At 48.8% G+C, this 18383-nt stretch overlaps 1 non-coding gene across 1 annotated transcript; it reads right to left on the reverse strand.

Annotated features, from left to right (window-relative positions):
* Positions 1 to 11947: 11947 nt before the first annotated feature.
* On the reverse strand, positions 11948 to 12020 carry TRNAK-UUU (transfer RNA lysine (anticodon UUU)). Its single transcript has one exon. It is a non-coding gene; the product is annotated as a tRNA-Lys (tRNA).
* Positions 12021 to 18383: the final 6363 nt, after the last annotated feature.

Consider the following 18383-nt stretch of genomic DNA (forward strand, 5'->3'; position numbering starts at 1 on the left):
ATACTTGGAACATACTGGGTTAGTCGTTCATCTCCGTCTAACAGGCTGGTCTTAGCTAGAATAATAAGTCCCTAGTATAGCTAAATGTCTCCCGAAGAGAATTTCTGCTGGTGTTAGTCCTATGGGTTGCCGTGGGGCATTTCAAACATCCCATAGAGCTAAGTTTAATGCCTCTGGCCATTTTAGGCTAGCACGTGCGCATATTCTTGCTATTTTTTCTTTTAATGTTCTATTCATTCTTTCTACTTGTCCCGAAGATTGTGGGTGATAAGGGGTACATAGGTTTCTTTTTATTCCTAATGATTTATATAATTGAGTGATTATGCTTGCCGTAAAATGGACACCCTTGTCTGAATCAGTGGCTTCTGGGACTCTATATCTAGGTATGAGTTCTTTCAGTAAGGCTTTTACTACTCCCCCTGCGTCAGTCTTTCTTGTTGGGAAAGCTTCTGCCCAGCCTGATAACTGATCTGCTATCATTAACAAGTGTTTGTGCCCATTGGCGGATGGCATAGCCGCATAATCTATTTGTAGCTTTTGGAAAGGGAAGTAGGCCCATGGTTGTCCCCCTAACTCTAAGCTTGGTTTGCTACTTAAAAACTTCTGGCAGGTCAGGCAGCTATTCGTTATTCTTTTAGCAGCCGCATAAATTCCTGGAGTGGCCCATAGTTTCTGTACCTGGTTAGCTATTGCCTCGGCTCCACTGTGAGCTTTATCGTGAAACCACCTAGCTATAGTAATTAAATATTTTTTTTGGTAGAATTGGTTTTCGTCCAATTGTCCATATTCCATCATCATTTTGTTTTGCTTCCCACTATTCCCATTGTTTTTTGTTTTTTGTTTTTTTTTCTCCCACTGAGCAGTCCTTTTCATACATGGTTTTGGGGTCTATTAAATTTGGTCACTCACTTTAGTTCATCCTTGGAACTGCCCTCATACACTCTGTCAGAGGTTGTTGGGCTGCAGCCTTCGCAGCGGCGTCAGCTAACGCATTTCCTCTACTAATTTCTGTAGTGTCTTTAGTATGGGCTGGGCAGCGTATTACAGCAATTTCTTTGGGGCAGTTGGACTGCTTCCAGCAAATTACGTATTTCTTCTCCATTAGCTATTTTCTTTCCTGATGACGTAAAAAATCCTTGTTCTTTCCATAACATCCCTGTTACATCAAATACTCCAAATGCATATTTAGAATCGGTATAGATATTTACCCGCAGGTTCTTACTGATTTTTGCTGCTTGGGTCAATGCTATTAATTCTGCTCCTTGAGCACTTACAGACGGAGACAAAGGATTAGTCTCAAGTACCTCAAAGATGTTGGTATCAGGATAACCTGAGTGACGCCTTCCGTCCAAATAGGATGATCCATCTGTAAACGGAACTAAGTCCGGGTTCTCCAAAGGTTCCTCTTTAAGGTCCTCCTGGGGCTTGCTCGAGCTGACGACCACCTGTTCACAGGAATGATGCGGCTCTCCATCCTCAGGTAGAGGCAGTAGTGTTGCTGGATTTAAGATATTGCATCTCTTTAAGGTCACATTATCTGCATGCAATATTATCAGTTCATAGCAGTGAGCTCTCTGTGGGGATAGTGCTTGAGCTGCGTATTGCTTCATTAACAGTTCTACTTCATGTGGCACATACACAGTCAATGAGCGACCCAAAACTACAGGTCATGTTTTTTCAATAAGAGCTGCCGTAGCTGCTATTGCTCTGATGCATCCTGGAGTGCCTTTAGCTACCACGTCTAGCTGTGTGGAGTAAATAGGCCACTGGTCTACAGTGAGGACCTAGTTTTTGGGTGAGTACCCCACTTGCTACTCCCTATTGTTCATGGACAAATAATTCAAATGGTTTGCTATAATCTGGTAACCCTAGAGCAGGGGCTGAAACCAACGCCTTTTTTACAGATGTAAAAGCTTTTTCCCTTTCTGGACCCCAGGCCAAAGGCTCTATCTCCTCTTTTTTGTTTCCTGCACTAAAGGCTTAGTAAGGTCTCCCAACCCAGGAATCCATGGTCAGCAAAATCCTACAGCTCCTAAAAATCCCCTAAGTTGCTTTTTTGTTACAGGACAAGGCATATTAAGAATTGTCTTTACTCGTTCTGGATCAATTAACCTGTGTCCTTCCTTTAAAATCAAACCCACATATTTCACCTCTCATTGACACAGCTGAAGTTTAGACAGAGATGCTCGATGCCCTTTTTCTAAACTTGTTGGAACTTGCAGATTAGTCGACTCTGGTTCTGGTGTCTGTGGCGGACAGATGAATGAACTGTTGCCTTAAATATTTCTTGGTACATAAGGTGCAAGCAAACCATAACCCCGAGCAAGCCCTCTGTTCCCGGCGGGAACAGGACTGAGCTGCTGCGACCCCCAAAATGGTCTCCCTGCAACCATTCAGGACACACCAAGCCTGCGCTGAACCAGACCACGATCGGGCAGAGACTTTGGGACCTGGACTGTAAATTACTGCTGCTTAGCACAACTTCTGTAAAGCTTGCTTAGCATGAGTAGCTAAATTTGCTGAAGCCTTAGGCCGCACTCCCTAGTTCAGTGAGAAAGGGCCCCAGAGCTGGTGCAGGCGGGAAAGACAAGGGGGTTACCAACAGTTTGCATTCCCATGCCTCACACTCTGGGAGGAAGGATGTCAAGGCTTTGAAGTGAGGCCTGCTTGGGCACCGGGACCCTGGGGAGCAGGGCCTCCTCTCGCTGTGGAAACAATGCTGATTGGGGGGTCTGGGCTATCTTGGGGTCCAGATCATATTCCCTTTGTCTGGACCTTGGGAAATAACACCTACCGTCACTGCTGGGGAAGTAATAAATTGTCAGGGCTTTGAGAGATAAGGGCAAGACCCGAAGAATGAAAACGCATCTGTCAGCAGAAACCACAACAGTGAACAACCTACCTAGGGACCCAATAAGGAGCAGGAGACCCCAGACCTAAATATTACTATTGGTCCAAACTACTGCGTGAGGGGCGGAGAGCTTAGATTGGAAAGTATAATTGCCCAGGGATTTCTTTGTTCGGGGTCCCTCTTCGGAGGCACCCAGCCTGAGCTGTAATTCGAACGGAGTCAGCAGAGCATCATCGGACTCGGAGTGGTGGTAGCTAGCTTCTTCTCTCCTTTTCCAACTTTATCTTTCCCCTTAACCTTGTTCCCCTCTTCCCTTTGTCTCCCCTTCGCTTTTCCCCACCTTTTCTCCCCACTCCGTGGAAAATAAAGTTAAAAGGTTGTACGATATGTGACTGGTTTTAGCGTCTTAATCTCGTCCTTGGGATCGTAACGAAACCCCCCCGATACTGGATCGGGACATCTAATTGGTGTCACGGACAGGATCCCTTGAGATGAGAGTATCGTACAACCGTATGGTGCGCTGAGCGATTGTGTGTGAACGAGACGTACGAACAAGTATGAAGCGAGTGCGGAGTTCCGATCCGCGGTTCCGCCCTCCCGCGAGGGAAGCGGCCGGAGACGAACGAAGTGTGAGGAAGGAGTGAATGGTGAGATCTTTAGTATACTAGTTTACGGTTTGGCCTCCTGAGGGTGTGTAGGGGAAACTTGGATTTTAAGGTGTGACCCCCTCCGGATGAAATCCCCTTTGTAGGACACTTTTTGTAGTAGTTTACGGTTTGGCCTCCTGGGAGCGTATAGGGGAAACTTGGACTCCTTTAAGATTTGATCCTCCCAGGACAAAATCCCCTTTGTAGGATATGGCTGCTCAGAAGGCAGGCGATTTTTGTGAGGAAATCGAGAAATTATATGACCTTTTGGAAGCACACCGTTCTCGTCCCTCACCCCTGGGACGAGACTGGGCACGGGACCATTGGGTCTAATTGCAAAGTGTAGTGGACCGAATAGCAGTCTTGCAAAAAGAAGCCAAAGTTAAGAGAGGAAAAGGAAAAGCTATTGTTTGTGCTGTGCTAGGAGCGTGCCTAGCAGCTGCTGTGGAGGACAGGAAGCAGGCACCTTGTCAGGCAGAGGCTGTGGCTGCCGCGCTGCAAGCGGCACTAGCGCCGCTGCAAGAACAATTACGGGAAACCAAGCAGGCGCTGGAGGAGGAGAAGCGCCAAAATCTGATACTGAAAGAGGAGCTAAGAAACCAGCTCCTGAGGGCGATCGCCGAGCCCCGTGGTCCCTGACTCAGAGGGCTGCATATTGGGCGGGGGGGCTGAACCCTTTGGGAAGGGGGGATCCCCTAGCTATAACAGGTTCCGTCGATCAATTGCTGGAAAGCGTACAAAAGGCAGCTTGTCTGCAAATGATGTACGATCGGGAACTCAAGCCGAACGTGAGCTCTCCAATGTTATTGCCGGTAGATCCCAAGCGGATGACGCCCCTAATACGGGATTCCCTGAAACCTATTGGGATCCAATTGCAGGGGAGAATCCAAAATGTGCCCCACGAGGAGAGAATCGCGGCTGCCTGGAGGGGATGGTAACCCCCGAGCATGGGCGGCTAGGGAAAAAGGTGTGGACCTGGGGGGAGGTAGCCCAGGAATTGATCAATTATGGGAGGAAATACGGGCCAGTCGGCGGGACTTACCAAAAAGTGGAAACTAGGGCTGTGCGGGCGGCAGAGCCAGCAAACAAGCCGCTGGCATTTTCTGGGAGGAGCCCAGACTTAGCCAGAAGAGAAAGATCCCTGACCCGGCAGGGACTATGGCAACTGGGGCTACAAAAAGGCGTGCCCCGAGACTTGATGGACGGGCTCCCAATCAAAAAACTAGAGCTCCTGGTACGGAGGTGGTCCAGACAGGGACCCCCCATCAGACTGAAACCACCTTCCGCACCGGTGTTAAAGGTGGGGGAGGGGTTTGAGGGGGACGAAAGAGAGGCGGAAAACTAGCTCCTCCGTCCCCTCAGGGTGAGGGGGGAGGCGGAGGGTGGATGTTTATAAGACAACTCACCTGCAATAACAAAGGAGACTTGTTAATCACTGCAGCAGTGGGGCCGAAGAGAAGGCCCGTAACCTTTTTAATCGATACGGGAGCGCAAATTACAGCGCTAACACAGAGTGAGGCGGAACGGTGTGGCATCTCGGTCCCCTCCAAACACCTAGTAGTTTTAAATGCTCTGGGGAAGACCCAGACTGTGCCCATGACCCCAGTAACATTGTGGTTACCAGGGGAAGAGAGTCCTGTGAACACCATGGTGGCTGTGGGGCCTTTTCAAATGAACCTCTTAGGCATAGACGTCCTGAAGGGGAAACAGTGGCGGGATTCCCAGGGGAATTCGTGGTCTTTTGGCGTTCCTCAGGTCAGAAGACTAACCGGAGATTTCGGGGTGGCAGTGCGCTTGCTGCAAGCGGCGCCTCCCCTCCCCCCTTCCCGGCTGACTAATGTAAAACCCTATCCGTTACCTTTGGGAGCCAGAGAGGGAATTACCCCAGTATTGGAGGACCTGAGAAAACAGGGAGTTGTGATCCCAGCACAGTCCCCCTTCAATTCCCCTGTATGGCCAGTTCGAAAACCAAACGGTAAGTGGAGACTAACCGTAGACTATCGGCGACTAAAGAACAATACAGGCCCATTGACGGCAGCTGTGCCAAACATTGCTGAATTAATAGCGACTATCCAGGAGCAGTCCCACCCTGTGATGGCAACAATTGATGTCAAAGACATGTTTTTTATGGTCCCTTTGCAGCCTGAGGACCAAGAGCGTTTTGCCTTCACGTGGGAGGGACAGCAATACACGTTCACTCGGCTACCTCAGGGGTACAAGCACTCCCCTACACTAGCCCATCATGTGCTAGCACAAGAGCTGGAAACTGTCCCCATACAGGCGGGAGTCAAAATTTATCCATACATAGATGATGTGCTTGTGGGAGGGAGCCAGGTAGAGGATGTTGAGAAAACGCAGCGCGACATTATTGCCCACCTAGAGCAGATAGGGCTGACAATTCCGCCCGAAAAGATCCAAGCTCCCTCCAGCGAAGTAAGATTTCTGGGAATCTGGTGGAGGGGGGGGATGACCTGCATTCCCCCGGATACGCTGTCCTCGTTGGACTCAGTTAAAATGCCGGAGTCCAAAAAGGATTTGCAACATGCTCTAGGGCTGCTTGTATTTTGGAGGAAGCACATTCCCGATTTTTCAATTATTGCCAGGCCATTATATGACTTACTACGAAAAAGGGCTCACTGGGAGTGGACCTCAGTCCACGATGAGGCATTGCAGCTGCTGGTTTTTGAGGCAAATGCTTACCAAGCTTTGGGGCCAATCCACCCCACTGACCCTATCCAGATCGAATGGGGGTTTGCCCGGACCGGGCTCTCTATCCACCTGTGGCAGAAGGGGCCAGAGGGGCCTACACGGCCCATTGGGTTTTATTCACGCAGCTTCAAAGACGCTGAAAAGCGGTACACCACGTGGGAGAAGGGGCTGTTTGTAGTCAGCCTTGCTCTAAGGGAGGCTGAACAGACTATTCGAAAGCAACCCATAGTTCTCCGAGGTCCGTTTAAAGTGACCAAAGAGGTCCTGGCAGGGACCCCGCCCCCTGATGGGGTGGCTCAGAGAGCCTCCGTACGAAAATGGTACGCACAAATAGAACATTATTGCGAAATCTTTTCCATAACGGAAGGAGCCGCTAAAGTATTAAACATACAAGACGAAGCAGACTTGGATAAAGAAAACCCCCAACTTCCCCCTGTGATTCAAGTAGCTCCCCCATTTTCCAGTCAGATCCTAAATGCATGGTTCACAGACGCTTCCTCAAAGCGGGAAGGGAAAACCTGGAGATGCCAGGCTGTGGCGCTCCAAGTGGGGACTAAGGAGCAGATCATTACAGAAAGAGAGGGCAGTGCGCAGGTGGGAGAGCTGGTTGCAGTGTGGAGCGTATTCCAACATGAAAGCCAGGCTACTTCCCCTGTACACATCTACACGGACTCATATGCAGTGTTCAAAGGCTGCATGGAATGGCTTCCTTTTTGGGAGCAAAATGGCTGGGAGGTTAACAGAATACCAGTCTGGCAGAAGGAGAGGTGGCAAGATATCCTTGCAATTGCAAGATGGGGGGAATTTGCGGTGGCATGGGTGGCTTCCCACCAACAAGACCATACCCCGGCAGGCCGGTGGAATGCTGAAGTAGACGAATTAGCTCGGTTAGCTCTGTTACAACGTGCCCAGGTACAAGAAAACTGGGAGTACTTACTAGAGTGGCTGCACGTAAAAAGGAGGCACTCAGGGATCAACGATCTCTTCCACGAGGCACAAGCTCGGGGATGGCCGGTCACTAGAGAGGAGTGCAAAACTTGCATACCTTCTTGCGAGCAATGCCGTGTCCGTTTGGACAGGCACCCCCTAGAAAACGAGCCCCTGCACCTCAGGGAAGGAAAAGGCTTATGGGAGGCCTGGCAGGTCGACTACATCGGGCCTTTCCGAAAATCAGCAGGGAAATGTTATGTGCTGGTGGGAGTCGAAATAGTATCCGGACTTGCGCAAGCCCGGGCCTGCACCAAGGCGACCGGGGAGAACACGGTGAGGGCCCTCAAGGAATGGTTCGGAACCTTTCCCAAACCACAGGCTATTCCGTCTGATAATGGCTCACATTTCACTGCGAAAATAGTCCAGGAGTGGGCGGCTCAGGAAGGAATTTCGTGGGTGTTCCACACCCCATACTACCCGCAAGCGAACGGGATTGTGGAGCGAACCAACGGATTGCTCAAGCGCTTTTTAAAACCGCACAAACCAGGATGGGCTGAGCGGGTGGGGGAGGCAGTGACCGGTGTCAATAGCTGCTGGGGGACAAATGGATGTCCCAAAATTGCAGCATTTTGTCCACAAGCCCCAACAACCATACCCGCCTCCCAGAGCTCCGATCCCTCTGATATTCCATCCCATTCCCCTGGCCAATCTGTTTTGGTTGAATTTCCCACCGTGGGAGCTGTACCACTTACATTAGACACCCCGATAAATAAATATACTTGGAGAGCAAAAGATGCTAGTGGAAAGACCCACAAGATTCACACAAAATGGATTATCCCCTCCTTCTGACCCGAGGAGCGAGTTTGTTCTTATTTCTGTTTTCAAGGGCGGCGATCTGACCAAGATGCACCTACTGCTCTGGACCATCCTGATTCAAGGATGCATCCACAAAGGCGACGAACGACCACTCCCTCAACCTTCCCCCAACCCATTTAATCCCTTCGAGAACAACGAATTTGTGTTGCTGGCGAAAGCAGTAAGCCAAACTTTCAATTTAAGCCACTGCTGGGTTTGCGGAGGACCGCTAGGATTATCAAGTTGGCCGTGGACATCCACATCCCTCACCCCAGACCAGATCATAAGCAATTATAGCCAAACCGCGAACGACACGTGGGACGACAGTGGGAACTGGCCAATCCAATTTCCAGCAATGGGGCAATATTGTTTAAATCGTACCCAGGAGGGAGGGATTAAAGTGGGGGAAAGTAAATGTCGATGGACACTCACTCGTAAGCCTCTCGAGAAAAACAGGAATCTTTACCTATGGATGTGGCTAGATGAAACGGGGCGCAATCGGGGACTTCAGGGATACTGGTCAAATAAAAATGAAACTGTAATTCACCGACAACCCAATTATCCCCCTTACAAGCGAACCTGCAAATGGAAAGACACTTCTGGGGCTTGGTATTGTACCGGCCGAATAGGTGATGAGGCAGTCACATTTGTCAGCCCTCTGGGTGACAGAGACACAACTTACTTTCAATTCCCAACAGGGATGGATGGGCCATTTGCTCAGGGTGTCGGAGCTAAGAAGGGCATTATTGGATCTGCGGGGACACAGCATATAAATCTTTACCTGCGGGGTGGTCGGGAATTTGTTATATAGGGATTATCAGACCTTTGTTTTTCCTTTTACCAGAAACAGGCGGACCTCAGTTAGGCGTAAAGGTATATGACAACCTCAGAGACAGAAGGGTTGCCCGTAAGACGCGATCCATTAAGGTAGATTTGGGTGGGACACAAAAATGGGGGAATAATGAGTGGCCTCCTGAACGAATAATTCAACATTACGGGCCTGCAACCTGGAACCCCAATGAACCAATATCGGGGGTGAGAGAACCAATTTATAACCTAAATCGAATAATCAGACTACAAGCGGCTTTGGAAATTATTACCAACAAAACCGCGGATGCAATAGGTCTTTTAACTTGGCAGTCCCAACAGATGCGCACGGCAATCCTTCAGCACCGCATGGTTTTAGACTATCTGTTAGCTGAAGAGGGAGGGGTGTGTGGAAAATTGAATATTTCCAACTGTTGTTTAGAGATAGATGATGTAGGCGAAGTAGTTCTCCAGTTAACCAAAGATATCAGAAAAATAGCCCATGTCCCCTGGGCCCTCCCTTTCCCCTGGCTGTAAAGCGGCAGGGTTAGTCAGCACGTTGGGGATCACAGGATAGAGTCCGGCAGCCGGTGGAGTAGAGGGAGAAGGAGGAGGAGAAGGAGAAGTAATGACAGAGAGATCATCAGGCATATCAGGTGGAGCAGAAACTTTTGGAGCACAGTCCGGGGTACTAGCATCTGCTAACACGAGTGTTACCTTCGGCAGGTTTCTTTCCTCCCTCCCTCCTGGCTCAAATGCTCCCGCGCCCATGCCCAGTTCTCCCAAACATACCAGTAATCCACTCAACTTGGAAACCTGTCTTCCAGACGATTTTACAAGATAGTTAGTTCCTGCTGATCAAAAGTCCCTTGTGGTGGCCACCGTTCTGCTGGGTTTCCCTCCTTTGTCAGGAATGGGCAATCCTCCTGACACAGTTGGACCAACTGTTTTGTGGGGTTTTTTTAATTTTTGGTACCATCAATCTTACTCCAGTTTTCCAAAATTTCAGCTAAGGGCATCCCCTTTTCTGTGCCAAAATTATTCCCCATATTGAGTTCCTGAGAAGTGCGTCTTAAGCAAATCAGGCAGTGCACTTCCTTACCAGTAACACCAGCCCCTGCGGCTGGTGGGATCACACAGTGTCTTTCTCTCGCTCTCTGGGAACCGCACTCCCACCCCCCGAGTCTTGAACTGCTAGGACTGCTGTCCCTTCGCAGCGGGTGGCTTCCTCAGCCGACGGGCGCCCCGGTCGGTTCCCAGGCTATACGCACTCGCACACACAGCACTGTTCACGCTCACACCAGTCACAGTGACTCTAGACTTCTGTCTTGCAGTCTTGCAGTGCGCCTTATGCTGCTCAGGCTGCGCACCCCTTCTCCAGCCGGACCGAGCTGGGACTTCAAACCCACTCAAACCCTGGGGATGGGACTCACACCCGTCCCCCTGGTACGCCTTACGGTGATCAGCCCGCGTACCCCTTACAGTGCACTGTTCCCAGACCAGAATTTAGAATTTAGGCGGGAGTTTAAGACTCACCTTCTCGGTGCCTCTCGGTGCCAAAGATCCCAGGTGAACTCACCCGATGGCGCCAGATGATCGTTTGGAGACGAGAGGCCGCGACAGTGGTCGCCTAGGGTCCCACCTGTGTCGCCAAACTGATACGGAAATTAGGCTTGTCGGCCACCACAACATGGCCTGACCCTAGGTTCCCACTGAAAAGTTCAGACATCGGCCAGCTCCCTCAGCACTCGTGGGTGTATCCCGTCAGGGCCTGTGGACTTGTGGGTGTCCAGTTTGCTTAAGGGATCCTTAACCCAATCCTCCTCCACCAAGGGAAAGTCTTCCTTTCTGCAGACTTTTCCCCTGGTCTCCAGGGCCTGGGATTCCTGAGGGCCAGTCGTACCAGTAAAGACTGAGGCAAAGAAGGCATTCAGCATCTCTGCCTTTTTGGTATGCTTTGTCAGCAGGGCCCCTGCCCCATTCAGCAGCAGGTCCACATTTGCCCGTGCCTTCTTTTTGTTACTGAGGTGTTCAGAGAAGCCCTTCTTGTTGTCCTTGACACCTCTTGCCAGTTTAAAGTCCCGATGGGCCTTGGCCTTCCTAGCCCCATCCCAGCATTGGATTGCTGGTGCCTTGCTGTGTCGTCCCTCCAGCAGGTATTGGGGTGGTTCAAAACCCCCTGAGGACTAAGGCCTGTGACTGTGAGGCTGCTTCCAGCTGTCTGTAGAAGGCCTCATTTCCTTCTCCTCCCTGCTCAGGTGGCCTGTAGCAAACACCCGCAGCAGTGTCACCCATGTTAGTCTGCCCTTTAATCCCCAGTCGCCAGCTCTGTCCCAGCCCGGAGGGAAAGGCTGTGCCCCTTCCACGGCCCAGTGTCCATGGAGCTACATGGAGAGAGGCGGTAGAGCAGGAGGCCAGTTTTGGGGAGTGGGTACCAGGGCAGCATCCTGCCTGGCTCTGGCTCTGGCTCTGGCTCTTGCTGCGTGGGCATCCTCCCCACACTGTCTGCATGGGCTCTGGTGCACGGGAGGGCTGGGATGCATCCCCCGGGGAGGGCGCTCACCTTGCCTGCACGTGGGGAGAGAAGCCCCACGTCAGTAGTTTGTGACTTACTGCTTTTGTTAGGCTCTTGTCCTGCAAGATGTATTTTTGCTGCTCCTTCCTCATCTTCTCAAGGCCTTCCTGTGGGTAAATCAAGCCCAACCGTCTCCTGAGGGAGGATTTCATCTTAGAAACCGGTGAGGCACTTGTCCCTGTTGGCAACAGTGCGAGTGACTGCTCTGTCGCAATGGCTGCAGCCCTGAAGGACACGGAAGTCTAGGAGTGCTTGGAGGTGAGCAAAAGAGTAAATCTCTCAGGCCCTGCCTAGGAGAGTTCCCAGCTGGAGTCTAGGCAGTGAGCAGCAGGCTGCCTAGGAGAGACAGAGTGCAATGTGGGAAGAAAGGCAGATCTGTGTCAGAGCTGCCTCTGCTGGTTTCATCCTTGAGGTGCTTGAGGAAGGAGAGAGAGAGCTTGCGTCTTTTGTGGGAGACAGGAGTTGGATGCCAAGAGTTTATTTATGGCTCTAAGGATGCCCTTGGGGTTCCTCAGTTTTGGCAGTGCCACTTGTTGTGCAAAGGGGAAAGCAGTGAGTAAATAGGAAGGCTGTCGCCTGAACAGGGGCTTGAACCCTGGACCCTCAGATTAAAAGTCTGATGCTCTCCCAACTGAGCTATCCAGGCTTGCTGAGAAGAAAAAGACACCCAGCTCCGGAGCCCAGCCCTAACTGGCAGAGCAGGGGCTTTCTGAGCAGGTCTACAGAGAGAGAGAGAAGAAAACCCTAGACCAGCAATGAATACCTTGCAGGGCTGACTGGGTTAACATTTCCCGTTCACATTTTTGTTCCGAAGAAGGTACTTGCTGCCAGGCTGCACGTCAGACCTGCAGTCTCAGGAGGAGTTCACTCCCACTCAGCAGTGCAGGACGCAGGTGGGAATGCTGTGGCTCTTCCAAGGTGAAACCCTGGGCTGGTCAGCTGTTAACAAACCCCTAGCCCCGATGCCAGCACTTGGAGGGCTCTCTTGCCCCTTTCCTCTGCTCCCATGCAAGGTCCTGGCAGAGCGGGTGCCTCCTGAGCCCCTCCTGGTGGCTGGAGTGATGGTGCTGCGGCCCCCCAGCACCGGGTGTCCATACTGCAGCGCCTTTTCCGTGGGGCAGGCAGCACGAGAGCAGTCCCTCCTCCACACACAGCTGGCCCAGGAGAGGCATATCCCAGGCCTCTGCACAGGCCTGAGCATCCCCACCCGGGGCGGCACCACGGCAGAGGCGCTGGCACCTCTGTGTGAGCCCTCTGCTGCTGCTCGGACCCTGCAGGGAGCAGGAAAAAAGCACAAGCTTCATGGCCAGTGCTGGGGAGCTTTGTGTCTCTGCCCTGGGGCAGGGACCCTGGGCCCAGAGCCTGCCGCTGTGGAGAGGGGAGGGTGGGTAGATGGGCTGGTGCAGGCAGGGCCAGGGTGGGCTTTGGCAGGACACGGCTGCCTCAGGAACAGCACCTCTCCGTTTTGGAGAGGATGGCTCTGAATGTTTTGAATTCACATCTCTAGGGAGCTGGCAGGATGCTACCCAGAAGGCAAAATACAAGCATCCCATTGAATGGGGGTGGGGGTGTAGCAGCAGCATGCAGTCTTTCTGGGCGTTGGTCTGAGAGGCTTGCTCTGCTACCAAACTCCTGGTGCCTTTTAGTACAGCTGGCTCAATCACCTGTAAGTTTGCCTGGATACTTGCTGACAATTTGGTGGCGCTCTAAGTAGGGTTGCTTGTGGAAGTGTTACAAGACAACCCTGAGAAGCTCAGAAAGAAGACTCCGTGAGCACCCTCCCTGGTCGGAACAGGTAAGCGACTCAAAGGTGCAACGCAGTAATTATTAAGAGACATTGCATAAAGGGTATGTATGATACAAGGGTAACTGGTTGTTGTGGTAACCAAAGGAAAGCTTTGTACACGTTTGGACAGTGACGACTGGAGTGTACGAAAGCGTAATTGGTAAGAACGTTCTTTTAAGGGTAATAATATGGGAACAGGACAATCTGTGGGGGTATCCTCCTGTTCTCCTTTAGGATGCATCCTGAAACATTGGAGTAAGTTTGGTGGGAATCCTTTAACAAGGAGAAAACTAAAGGAATACTGTACTCAGTGGTGGCCAATGTATAAACTGGAGGATGAGGAAAAATGGCCAGAAATGGGAACGCTAAACTATAATACAATCTTGCAACTTATGTTGTTTTGCAGGAGACAGAACAAATGGGATGAGGTCCCATATGTAGATTTGTTCTTCTCTCTGAGAAATGATCATGAAACTAGAAAAAAAAATGTAAGCTGTTGATCTCTGACTCAAATGTGTTAATGATGATGGGAAACAAAGAGAAAATGCCTCGGTGTTGCTCTGCTTGTAGCATTGGGAAAAGATGTTTAAAAGTGGGTGATGAGGAAGAGGATGTACAATTATTGGTCTCTCCGGAAAGAGATCAAGATAGTGTCGATAGCAGAAATAAGGGAAGTGAAGCATGTAGCCCGATTGCAGGCAGAACTCGGGCTACTCGGGCTAAACATCCCGCGATTCAGGCCCCGCTGCATCAAGCAGTCGGACCAGACGGGATGCCTGTGTATGTGAAGGTCCCTTTTTCAACTACAGATTTAATGAATTGGAAGGAGTCTGCCGGGTCGTACCGAGAAAATCCAGAAAAGATGTATCAATCCTTTAAAATGATAATTGAAAATCATAATCCAGATTGGCAGGATTTACAGGTGCTTTTAAATACTTTGCTTTCACCTGAGGAGAAAAGAATGGTATTAGACAAAGCTCAAGAGGAGAATGAAAGACAAAATGCCAGAGACGGACCAGACCGTTTTATGCCGACCCGGGAACCGGGTTGGGATCAAAACACAGGGGCAGGCAGGTTAATGACTAAACAGTACCAACAGTTAATATTATATGGGGTAAAGCATGGAGTACCTAGGCCCAAAAATATTGCAAAACTATATCAAGTCGCACAGGGTAAGAATGAGGATCCCTCGGCATTTTACGAGCGGTTATGTGAAACTGCCCGAAAATGGACAGACTTGGATCCCGAGGACGAAGCAAATAAAATGACTTTTACTACATTATTTGTAGGACAGTCAGCAACAGATATAAGGAGAAAGCTTCAGAAAGTAGATGGTATGTCGGGGATGTCAATATCGCAATTAATAGAAATTGCAGATAAGGTGTACAATAACAGGGAAGAAGTAGAGAGAAAGGAAAAACAGAAGGAGAAACTGAAAGATAAGAGGCAAAATGCTGCAATCTTGGCAGCTGCATTTGCCCAGGCACAAACTCCCTCTCAGGGAAGGGGTTTTCCGAAAGGACAAGGACGTGGAAGAGGGTATAGAGTAAGAGGGAATTTGGGAAATAGAATTCCGCTAAGGAGAGATCAGTGTGCAATTTGCAGGGGGAAGGGGCACTGCAAAAATGAGTGCCTGAAGAGACAAACAGATCATTGGAAACCTCAGTCTGCATCTGTTCCAGAGGCAGATTTGCTCATGATTGGGACAGAGGATTCAGACTGATGGGGACCGGGGGTTGAGGAATTGGATTCCCCAGCCGAACCCCTGGTTTCAGTAAAGCTGGGGAACGAAACAGTTAAATTTTTAGTAGACACTGGAGCAGCATATTCAGTACTAAATAGCTGTAAGGGACCAATGAGTAAATTCTCTATGCCAGTAATTGGGGCCACGGGAAAGCGAGAGGTCAAACCTTTCTTTCAACCAATTAAATGTGAAATAGGAAATAAGGTGTTAACACATGAATTCTTATACATGCCAGAATGCCCATTACCCCTAATGGGGAGGGATTTACTGAATAAACTGGGGGCACAGATAACCTTTGATCAAAACAAAGTTAAGGTGCACATTCCACAAAGTAACGCCTGGAAGGCACAAGCATATATGTTGCAGAAAGCACTGGATTCCGAACAGGTGGAGGATGGACCAAGCGAAATTCCCTCTGAAGTAATGGACGCAGTAATCCCTTTTGTGTGGGCAACGGAGAAACCTGGAAGAGCCAGATGTGCAGAACCGGTAAAGGTGGAATTAAAACAAGGAGCCAAACCGGTAAGGCAAAAACAGTATCCCATGAAGTTAGAGGCCCGTGTTGGACTGGAGCCTATGATTAATAATTTCTTAAAGTGTGGACTGTTGCGAGAATGTCAATCCGAGTACAATACTCCAATCCTGCCTGTAAGAAAACCACATTCACAAGAATATCGTCTAGTACAGGATTTGCAAGCTATTAACCAGATAGTGACTGATGTGCACCCGGTGGTACCCAATCCATACACTTTGTTAACAACAATAAATGATTCCAATGTCTATTTTACAGTATTGGACTTAAAAGATGCTTTCTTCTGTATCCCTTTGGAGGAACAAAGTCAGAAATTATTCGCCTTTGAGTGGGAAAGTCCTACAACGAAACGTAAAATGCAGTTGTGCTGGACAGTACTCCCTCAAGGATTCAAGAACAGCCCTACAATTTTTGGTAATGTACTTGCAAAAGAATTAGAATTATGGCAAGGTAAGAAAGAGACCACTACCTTATTACAGTATGTGGACGATATCTTACTGGGGGCAGACACTATTGAAGAATGTAGAGAAACAACCATCAGTTTATTAAATTTTTTGGGAACAGCGGGATACAGGGTATCTCGGAAAAAAGTACAGATCATGAAGGAAAGCGTAATCTATCTAGGATTTGAAATATCCCAGGGGGAAAGAAAATTAGGAATCGAAAGGAAAGAAGCGATTTGTCAGATCGCCCCCCCAAAATCAAAAAGAGAACTCAGGGGATTTTTAGGAATGGCTGGGTGGTGTCGCCTGTGGATACCTAATTTTGGATTAATGGCAAAGCCTTTATATGAAGCTGTTAAGGGGCCGGGAGACTTGCTGGAGTGGACTCCAGAATGCCGAAAAGGATTTGATGAAATCAAGATTGCTTTCATGAGTGCCCCTGCATTAGGACTTCCGAACCTAACAAAGCCATTTGAGCTTTATGTACATGAGAGAGGGCACCAGGCTTTGGGAGTGCTTGTACAGACTTTAGGAAATTGGAAAAGACCTGTGGCTTACTTTTCAAGACAGCTGGATAAAGTGAGTGCAGGGTGGCCAGGATGCCGGAGAGCAGTTGCAGCTGCTGTGCTGTTAATACAAGAGGCACGAAAATTGACATTGGGACAAAGAGTGACTGTTTATGTGCCACATGCTGTTGCAGCAGTTTTAGAACAAAAAGGGCATCACTGGTTATCCCCAAGTAGGATGGTGCAGTACCAGGCAGTGATACTTGAGCAAGAAGATGTAACCATGAAGGTGTCTAATACCCTTAATCCGGCATCTCTATTACCAGTCCATGAAGAGGGGAGGTTGGCTCATGACTGTCTGCAAACTATTGAGCGAGTATATTCCAGCCGTCCAGATTTGAGAGATATTCCGTTGCAGAATCCAGACTGGGAATTATTTACCGATGGGAGCAGTTTTATAGTAAAGGGAGAAAGAAGGGCTGGATACGCTGTTGTCACTTTGGAAGGAGAAATCGAAGCAAGATCGCTACCAGCAAATACATCCGCCCAGAAAGCAGAACTGATTGCTTTAACCCGGGCTCTGGAATTATCAGAGGGAAAACGGACTAATGTGTTTACAGATTCAAAATACGCCTTTGGGGTTATACATGCCCATGGCGCAATTTGGAAAGAAAGAGGATTGCTATCTTCTCAAGGGAATCCTATAAAATACAGTAAGGAGATTATGAGACTGCTCAAAGGAGTTAATAAACCCAAAGAAATAGCAGTAATGCATTGCAAAGCGCACCAGTCCGGACAGACTGACATAGTTAAAGGGAACAAAAGAGCCAATGAGGCTGCAAAAAGGGCAGCATTATCCGTGTCGGTGGCAGCCTTAGTTCCAGAAAGAATGTTAAAAATGGAAATTCCAGTATACACTGAAAAAGAAAATAAATTAGCAGAAATACTGAAATGCATAAGAACTCCCGAAGGATGGTGGGTGACATCTACTGGACAATGTGTGGTAACTTTGCCGATAATGAAGAAGCTGATGAAGCAAATACATGATAGCACCCACATGGGAGCCGAGTCACTGGTTGAAACAGTTAAAAGATTTGCTGTGGGAGTCAGTATGCTAATAATTGCAAAAGGTATTACACAAAAATGTGAAATCTGTCTTAGAAATAATCCCAAGATTCAGAAGAAGCCCCCCCCAGGGGAAGTAAAAAGGGGCTTTATGCCCGGGGATTACTGGCAAATTGATTTTTCTGAATTACCAAAATGTAATGGATATAAATATTTGTTGGTGATTGTTGACACCTTTTCAGGATGGCCTGAAGCTTTCCCGTGTCGTACCAATAAAGCCAGGGAGGTAGTAAAAATGTTATTAAAAGAAATTATACCAAGATTTGGGGTACCAGAAGGGTTTTCTTCAGATAGAGGACCTCTTTTTATAGCAGAAATAGTACAGCAAATCTCAAAAATACTACAAATTAAATGGGACTTACATACCCCCTGGAGACCACAATCCAGTGGAAAAGTGGAAAGAATGAATCAAACAATTAAGAGACAGGTAGGAAAATTGTGTCAGGAGACTCAGATGAAATGGACTGATGTTTTACCTCTGGCATTATTAAGAATCAGAATAACCCCAAGGGTTAGGGAGAAAGTTAGTCCATTTGAGATTCTGTATGGTAAACCTTACACTGTAAATCTAACTGGAAATGAAATTCAAATGCACGTTAAGGGCGATCAAATTTTAAGTGATTATCTCTTGTCTATGGCAAAGGTTCTTACTTCTCTCCGTAGGTACATCCAGTTAAGATCTCCTGTACTTTTAGATTCACCTGTACATTCATTCCAGCCGGGAGATCAAGTGTATCTTCGGACCTGGAAGGATGAGCCGTTGGTAGAAAAGTGGAGAGGACTGTATCTTGTACTGCTAACAACAAATACTGCTGTGAAACTGCAGGGAATTGATTCCTGGATCCACTCCACCGGAGTGAAAGCAGTACCTCG

This window comes from Dromaius novaehollandiae, chromosome 8 (assembly GCF_036370855.1).
Source record: "Dromaius novaehollandiae isolate bDroNov1 chromosome 8, bDroNov1.hap1, whole genome shotgun sequence".
Lineage (NCBI taxonomy): Eukaryota > Metazoa > Chordata > Aves > Casuariiformes > Dromaiidae > Dromaius > Dromaius novaehollandiae.